Raw genomic sequence first — 9,741 nt, 5'->3', positions numbered from 1 at the left:
ATTCACGAGTCAATGCCCTGGCATGCACTCGGAAACCAGTACCTGGTAATAATGCTAATCATGCCCCTTCAGACCTTGCAAAAACACTGTGTGTGTGTGTGTGTGTGTGTTAAGAGCATCACCTTCGTTGAAGCCCCACAACAAATTCAGAAATGGAATCCTGATCACTGACTCCATTAGGGATAAAGACCTGGTTATTACCAATGTGCCCCAAGATATACGTGGGGGGTGGGAGCTGGTGCACACCCCTCCTAATCCTGTAAAGAATTTCATTCCCAGATCTCTGTGATGAAAAAAGGCCAAGACTTCTGCCTGCAAGTTGTGCTATCTCCCTGGATACCCTTCCCCATCTCAAATTTGGGAGAGGGAAACAGCTGCTGATGCTACTCAGTAGTGAGGGGAAACACACGAGCACATGAAGCGACATTGGACTGAATCAGCCCAGGGTTGCCAGCCCCCCTGATTTCACAAGCTCCAGCCTGCCGCCAGCCAGCTGGCCAGTGGGGCAAGGCTCACCCTCAACAGCCACAGCCAGGCACGACATCACTGGTGTGACATCATTATGTCAGGGACGTCACGCGTGGTGACATTGCCCCGCCCCCCACTCCCGGGAAGCTCCCTCCCACCCCCCACCGGCAGAAGAAAAAGACCAGGCAACCCTAATCAGAGCGTTGGTCTATCAAGATCAGTATTTTCCAGCCTTACTGTCAGTGGCTCTCCAGGGTCTCAGGGAGAAGTCCTTCATATCACCTACTGCCACTCTTTTTAAATGGAGATGCCAGGGATCGAACCCAGGAACCTTCTACATGCCAAGCAGATGTCCTACCACTGGACCAAAACTCCTCCCACAGTCCCCAGGAAAGAACTTGCTTCATGCTCAGAAGTATTCTGTTACCAGGGCTTTTTTTGTAGAAAAAGCCCAGCAGGAACTCATTAGCATAATAGGCCACACCCAACCGCAGAAACTCATTAGCATATTAGGCCACACCCCTGACAGCACAGCTCGTTGGCATATTAGGCCACTCCCCCATGTTACCAGAAGTGTGCTCATCCAGCCACACCCACCTTTGGCTTCTTATTCTGTTTACCTTGTTTGTTGTCCAAACCCAGGGCTTTTTTGTAGCAGGAACTCCTTTGCATGTTAGGCCACACACCCCTAATGTAGCCAATCCTAATGAGTTTCTGCTGTTGGGTGTGGCCTATTATGCTAATGTGTTCCTGCTGGGTGTGGCCAACTTGGAAGCCAGCCGGAACTCCGTTCCTGTGCGTTCCTGCCCAAAAATAGCCCTGTCTGTTACTATTTCATTTCTACCAGGATTACGCCATGACTTTGATTCAAATTAATGTGATGATAAATGCAGGAAAGTCCCAGAGAGGTGCCATCCCCCCCCCACCTCTTCAGCTCTGTTAATACAGGAAGCTGCATCAGGCAAAATCTCCTCGCCTATCAAACTCTTCGCTCTGGCCTCTGTTGCTTTTGTTTACCTGAGTCAAAGAAGTGGGGTGCACTGCTCAGTGGGGCCTTAGGCATGGGATGTAAGAGGCGGTGTGGGGTTGTGTTCCACCGCAGAAGCAGCTGTTTTGCATGCTAAAAGGCCCTGATTCGATTTATGGCCTCTCTAGTGAAAATGGTCAGGTGATGTGAAAGACCCTGGGAAATCACTGCCACTCAGAGCAGACAAAATGCTAACCTTGACAGGCCAATGGCCTGACTCACGTGTATTCCGCTGAACTAAAGCATCAACTAGAACCTGGAGCTTAATCCAATGCACCACTGTCTCACTCCATAAATTCATAAGATTGGTCGACAAAAATATGACTTTTTTGGGGAGGGGGGGAAACAAATGCTACCTCAGAAATAGAAAATTTCAGGAGGCAGAAAGGAAACATTCATTCCTGGGAAATTGCTACTTTCCAGATGTAATGTGAAGCTGTGTATTACAGAAACAGAGAGAAATGGTGCTTTTGCTTCACTAGCTCCATAAATTTAAAGCAAAAAAAAAAAAACCCTCTCTGCTCTCTCCAGTGATATAATGCTATTGCCCCTGTAATATCAGTTGTACTTTACGCTAATCAAATGCAATCTCCCTGTCTCCAGCCTGGGAAATAGATGTGGTATCTCGGATACCTCGATGCACTAGTAATTCCAGATGAATATTGACTGTTTAATGACAGCCACTCCAGTACAAATATCAACTGATATTATTCAGTCAGATACAGATGATTGAATAGGGATGACATACATGTTACTCAGCAAATGAATTATTTGATTCGCCCTTCCCCGCAGTGCGCTGTGTCTGCTAGGAAATTTTCATTTGGTCTCCCTAACTTGAGAACCAATTGTAAATGTCAGGCCTAAATGCTCAGCTTTAAGTGTTAGGTTGTCTTGTTTGATTACAGAAGTAAAAGGTCACAAATGACTAATGAAAAGTACAAGTGATATTGCCAGGCTAATGCTGTACTGTTGGAGTAAGCAAACAGAGCAGGACAAGCTTATCAGCAATTTCATTGTGTCTTTCTTCTCCGAGGGATCAGGCAGGCATTTTGCTGCCCTCTAGTGCCTGCCACAGTCATTGCATGCTCTCCGATCAGGGACTCTACTGTCCTCCACTGAAGGGTTCTGCTGGGCCTCCAACAACCCCCCCCCCAGTACCCCACCTCCTGTGGTTAATTTCTAAGAAGACAGGAAGGGGCCTCAACCTTACCTAGAAGCCACAACTTCTGAGTATCCTGCTTCATAATCCCAGATATGTTGAAATAAACTGTAGTGAGAGAAAGAAACTCTGCACATGATCAGAGATGGTCTTGAGGCCCGTTATCTGGCCCATGAACCCAAGTGACTGCTAGCAATAGCACATTATAGAATCTTAGAATCACAGAGTCGGAAGAGACCATACAGACCATCTAGTCCAACCCCCTGCCCAGAGCATCCCTGACAAGTGTTTGTCAGGCCACTGGTTAAAGACTGCCAGTGGAGGGGACCTCACCACCTCCCTAGGGAACCAATTCCACTGTTGCACAACTCTTACTGTAAAGAAGTTTTTCCTAATATCCAGCCGGTACCTTCCTGCCCTTAATTTAGACCCATGATTGCGTGTCCTATCCTCTGCTGCCAACAGGAACAGCTCCCTGCCCTCCTCTAAGTGACAGCCCTTCAAATACTTAAAGAGAGTGATCATGTCCTCCCTCAACCTCCTCTTCTCCAGACTGAACATTCCCAAGTCCCTCAGTCTTTCCTCATAGGGCAATTATGCACTGCAGAGGTGTGGCTTGTTACTGGCCATTAGCAGTATGGGAGGTGATGAGCATTGCCTCCAGGACTTGCACCACCAATGACTTAGTCCCTCGAACCTAGCCACTGGTAGTGCAGGAGAAGATAATGGGTGTGCTGTGCTTGGGGTGGCAAAATACCCTAGACAGGTTGTCTTGAGAATTAGTTGCAAGTGTTCAAAATCTGTGCTTTGACACAGAAAATAGGGTATGGTATAATGGCAGGAGCTGCGGTGGCTCAAGTGGTGAAGACGCTGAACTGCAGGCTGTGGAAGGTCAGTAGTTCAGCAGTTCGAGACTCGGGTGCCGCATGATGGGGTGAGCTCCCATCTTTAGTTCCAGCTCCTGCCAACCTAGCAGTTCGAAAGCAAGAAATGGCAAGTAGATAAATAGGTACCACTTTGGTGGGAAGGTAACAGCGTTCCGTGTGCCTTGGTGTTTAGTCATGCCGGCCACATGACCACGGAAACGTCTTCAGACAGCGCTGGCTCTTCGGCTTTGAAACGGAGATGAGCACCGCAACCCTAGAGTCGGATTCGACTGGCTTTCGAGCAAGGGAACCTTTACCTTTACCTATAATGGCAGAATAAATGCTACCTGTCAGGTTTTGACTTATGGAGGCATTTTCTGTTACTCAGGACAAGTAACAGTTTGACACAAGTAGCATTTTCTGACTCAGCCCTGGTTCAGGTTCAGATCCGGTAACCACCTTCTCAACATTTAATCTTACCTTGAGTTGGCCATAAAGCTTCTCTTGCACCATTTGACCCTTCCAGCAGTGAGTTTCGACATGCTAGATGGACCTCAACATACTTTTGATTTTGACCTCTGTGATGATTGGTGTCCGATGTATGTCATTCCAACTGACAGTAGTCAGCCTAACTAATAAACTCCTCTGTCAGAATTCTGATCACAACCACTCTTGGGAAGAAGTAGGGTTCTCTTTCGCAGGTCAGACACTGAATGCTCGTGTGAACCTGTGCAAAGGACAGCCGGGCTTGGGTATCTTTAGTGAACGTCTATGTAGCCCATTCTGTAAGGCATTTTCTAACTAAAAATGAAAACAGACATAAGATTAAATCAGATGTAACATCTGGTTGAATAAAACCATGATTTTAAATTACACACTTTCTTTGCGATTCCCCACACCAAATATTAATTATGTGAATGTTAAAGAAATAGGTTTGCTTTATTCTCAAATTTATATACACACATCCTCCTAATGCTTAGCTCCATTGACTAGTTCCTGTTGCAAGCACAGAGTAAAGTCTACTCCCCTGACCACTGGACTGCTTAATTTTGCATGCCCTTGCATTTTGACATTTATGTTATCATAACCTTATACTTTAACTCTGCATTTCTCTGGTTTTTGAAAGATCAGAAACTATTTACACACATGTGTGATGTAGCCAAGTTTTAAGAGTGGAGAAGTCTTACTCTGCAGTGGAGCATGCTGTTAGCCTGAGATACTCTTATTGTTTCTTATTGTTGTTGTTACTTTTCACAGCACCTTTCAGTGTCCAAAATGCTCTACAGTCCATCTCTTTCTCTTCTCAAGAAACCTATCACAGTTAGGCTTCTGGCATGTGCTCATGTTATGGCTAATGGTAGTCCACTTAAAGACTGCTATGCAATGAAAATCTATCCATTCTTTGGGTATCAGTTCATGGTAGAAGCAGATCTGGGAACTGACTCTCATGGAGAACAAATGTTTCTGTTAAGACTATTTCAATGGAGCCCTGCCCTGGATAGCCCAGGCAAGCCTGACATCCTCAGATCTTGGAAGCCAGGCAGGGTGACCTCTGGCAAGTACTTGGATGGGAGACCTGCTTGGAATACCGGAGGCGGGAGCAGGCTTTACTCAGCCACCTTTCTGACTATCCTCCAGGTCCTGAGTAGGGTCAGTCACCAGAGGTTGCCATGACTTCCAGGTGCACACTCTCTCTCTCTCTCTCACACACACACACACACAAACATAAAAAGAAATATTATTTTGATGTCTTATAAAACTGAATTATTTCTGAATTACATAAGTAAGGAACCCAGGATGGCATATAGTTCTCCCCTCTTCTATTTTAGCCCCACAACAACCCTGTGAGATAAATTAGGCTGTAAGAGAATGACTGGCAGAAAGTTACCTAATGAGCTTCATGACTGATGGCATGAATTTGAACTCAAATCCCCAAGCCTAGGCCAGCACTTTAACCCCTACACCACTGGAACATTTTTAAACCAATGGTATTCCTTTCTTATGTTTATGAATAAAGGCCCCAGAGTCATTGGGCCTCCTTCAAGCTATAAATCCTTTGAGTTAGATTCAGTGATTATGGGAAGATTATACCAATGCTCATAGTCAATATTTATCATTTGATACTTTTAATGTAATTCATTTGTTTCTATAGCATTATGTAAGCTGATATGTTTGCGCAAGATCATTCTGTGCACGTTTGGTTTCTATCTGAAAGATCAAACACATGTTTTAAACATTTTCTCTGTACCAGAAGCAGTGTCCTCCTGAAGTCCCTCTGAGAACATTTTATTTGGAGATGCCAGGGACTGAATCAGGACTTTCTGAATGTCCAGGACATGTGCTGTGTACCACACACTGATGCTTCCTTCCCATATAAGCCTCTGCTACCCTCCATAGTATTTCTTTAAAGGGACAAACAATTTTTGCACAGTGTAAATTAGTTGATGGAGAGCAACTATACCTCTTTAGCTGATAGAATTCTAGGGATTTATGTTGATAAAGGATCCAAAAACATTTGCTAGTAAATATTGATTTTTTTAAAAAAAATCTAAAGAATGAGAATATTTGGTGTGCCAGGGATGTATAATCAATTAAAGATGCATATTTATGACAGCTAAATGTAAAAAATAATAATGTGTTTTCCACTTAATTGTATGGAAATGTACATTTGGGCTATGGTCCAAATGTTCTTACTCCAAAGAAATGGGCTATATATAACAGAGTGGTCAGCTTTGACAGAATTGACCACATGCTTTGGAAGGACTAGGGGTGCCAGCCTCCAGGTATGACCTGCGGATTCAGTGGAATTATAGCTCATCTCCAGACTACAGAGATACCCGGTTCCCCTGTGGAAATTGGATGATTTGGAGGGTGGACTCTATATCACTGTACCTCATTGAGGTCCCTGTGCTCCGCAGGCTCCATCCCCAAATCTCCCGAAGTTTCCCGACCTGGATCTGGCAACCCTATTCCTCTGCTCATCCTTTGCCAGTGGCCAGTGGGGACCTGGCAATCCTAGGGAGGATTGACTTTTCTCTCCCCAGAAGTTTGTATGGCATCAGCCAGGCATGGATCAGCCCTTCCACGCACAGCGCACTAGTCAGCCTCCTGAGTAATATCCTTTAGCACATAGAATCCTGTGCTCAGGGACATCTCAAGACTTTCTTCTTAATAGATAAATCATGATGGGACATATGCTAAGTATGGCTGCAATCATACCAACACTCTCCTTGGAAACAGCCCCATTGAATAAAATAGATCTTACTTCTGAGTTGGCTTGCTTACGATTGTTCCCTATGCATTCCTGGTGAACTGCTTTGGACTTACAGCTCCCCCCCCCCCAATTTCTGATTACTTGCCCTCTCAAACCTGTCTTTTCTTTTCTCGTTTTTACTTTTCTTCTGTTATATTGGCTGCTGCCTTTGAGTGTTTCTGTTTATTGCCTCTGCCAAGATTAAATTTTGTAAATTTGCACACACAGACACACATGCACACACAAACAGCTTCACTCTTGGACCAACATGACCCCTAACACTTACAATTGGTTTTGGTTCACATTGATTTCCTTAAAAATTATTGTATCTCTTGCCGCTGCAGGATAGAATTATTGTACTATTTTTCTCTCTCCCTTCTGCTGTTTGCCCATTGGTGTGGTGCAGATTTAAGGTGCTCCGATACAATAGAGGGTATGGCAGACAGGAGCTGATGTGGAGTTTGTGGTACACTGGAGCTATCTATCCTTTCTATGAACTCATGAAAACACAGTGCCTGTGGCTGGGTGGGTTTAAAACAAGGTAAATCCTCAGCTAGTTAGTCCTTGGGACCAAGCCATCCATGTAGGAGGGCTGGAAACACCTAAGTCTGCATGGATCTCCTTTAGCAGACAGGTGCCTGCAGCTCTACTCCTCCCTTGCTTTGTGCTTGTTTTGAGAGCAGAGCCTACAAATGAGCACTTGCCTTTAGCTCAGCGGACCTAGAACGGCACAGAGGTGCCCCAGACCATATAGCCCAGGAGTTCTTTGGGTCTCCATTGTTATCACAAGCGCCATTGCATCTTTTTGGATACTCTTTGAGCTTGGGAGCAGAGCTGGGCAGACCAGTCTGTGAAGTAAGACAAAAGGCAGGGTATAAACAAAGTAGGTAAAATAATAAGTCCATAAAATCTAACAAAATTATATAATGCCCTGTGAGAAAAACTGAAAACCCAAGAAACTAAAGTTTCACGTAAATCTTGGGGCAGATGCTAGCAATAAATAGATAAACAAAAGACAGAGCTGCAACAAACAAACAAACAAATAGATATTGGCCCTAATCCAGCTGTAGATGAAGGCAGCTAGCCTCACACAACTGCACTGGATGGCTATGTTTCTGCATTCACACAGATCTCTGTCACTGGATCAATGCAACTGGATACAGTCAGGCTGGAGATGAACATTTCAGATCCCATTGTAGCAACACAGTTAAGAACGCGATTCATTTTTTCCGGGTTAAAACAATGGTAGTTAAACTCTTTGGATGGATTGTATCCTGCAGTCTCAATCTAGTAGCATGCAAAAAAAGTTTGTCATGACTGGTCTTGCCCTGAATGGGAATGCATATCTTTGTACATATGAACAAATGCATCAAGTAAAAGTCCATATGGTCAAAGTGATGGTATTCCCAGTAGTAATGTATGGCTGCAAGAGTTGGACCATAAGGAAGGCCAAGCGCCGAAGAATAGATGCTTTTGAGAAGACTCTTGAGAGTCCCTTGGACTGCAAGGAGATTAAAGCAGTCAATCCTAAAGGAAATCAACCCTGACTATTCCCTGGAAGTCCAGATACTGAAGCTGAAGCTCAAATACTTTGGCCACCAAATGAGAAGGGAGCACTCACTGGAGAAGACCCTGATGCTGGGGGAAACTGAAGGTAAAAGAAGAAGGGGATGGCAAAGGATGAGATGGTTAGGCAGTGTTATCGATGCAATAAACATGAAATTAAGCAAACTCCGGAGCATGACGGAAGACAGGAGGGCCTAGCGTGATGTGGTCCATAGGGTCGTGAAGAGTCGGACTTGACTGTGCAAATGATCAACAACAAAAATAATCTCACAACGCCCCTTGTATCCACAGCATGCACAGTTCCCAATCCAGCACAAAGACTCATGTGCAGAAAATGTGTCCTATCTTTCTTGCTTAATCAGGCAAATGTTAGCTGACCTCCTGTAGACTCTCTGCCTGTGTCTCTGAATTGGATTTACTCCAGTGGAATTGTTAGATGCAAGCAGACCAACATGGCTACCCTCTGAAGCGATCTCCAGTGGAATTGTAGCCCGGTACAGTAATAGGAAATCTGCTATGGACTGGGAGTGATTCCTTCTTTTATTGAAATAAGCTTTAAAGGATCATGGCAGCAGGGCAGTAACAGGAAGCTAAATTACTGTAATAATATTTTTTCTTGAGCAGACACGCTTTTGATCACAGAAAAATACACCATCTGTTTCTGAATTACTTGTTGTATTGATTTAACAGTTAGTAACTTTTTTTTTTTGCAAATCCATATTGTAGAGCTTTCTGGGAACGTGACATTTATGTGTGATAAAATAGAGGGCTCTTATTAGTCAAGGAAAAAGATTGCTGCCGCGGCCAGTTACACGATTATACGGATGTGTTCAAGTAATCCTTTCGCCCAGTATCCTTCTCTCAAGTGTCATTTTATCCTTGGCTTTTATTTTATTGCAGTCATTCCTGTAGGAGCATGAAAAATCTGCCTCATTTTGATAGCCGTTGCTCATGTACAAACCGGAGCAATGGGAACGGGAACCACTGATGAAAAATCTTTTGGACCCTAACATGAATAGTGATTTTCAAATTGTGAATCACATCTCAACTTTACACTCTACCTCAAGTATGACAAAGTGCTGGATTTTGCAACCATTATGCAGATCTGCAAACAATCACTTAAGATACGGGATGAATGGTTGTGGGTAGGACGGCCAGTCTCCCGATGCTGGCTGGAGATCTCCCGCTATGACAGTTGATCTCCAGACAACAGAGATCAGTTCGCCTGGAGAAAACGGCCACTTTGGACGTTGGGCTCTATGGCATTAATGCCCCACCCCCTCCCCTCCTCAGGTTCCACCCCCCCCAAATCTTCAGGTATTTCCCCAGCTGGAACTGGTAACCCTTGTGTGGGTTTTGTCATTTTTTAAAACCATTTTATTAGGATATAATAAACATAGTC

The sequence above is a fragment of the Gekko japonicus genome, unplaced genomic scaffold, assembly GCF_001447785.1.
Source record: "Gekko japonicus isolate JY-2015 unplaced genomic scaffold, Gekko_japonicus_V1.1 scaffold2, whole genome shotgun sequence".
NCBI classification, from domain to species: domain Eukaryota; kingdom Metazoa; phylum Chordata; class Lepidosauria; order Squamata; family Gekkonidae; genus Gekko; species Gekko japonicus.
This window is presented reverse-complemented; position numbering follows the sequence as displayed.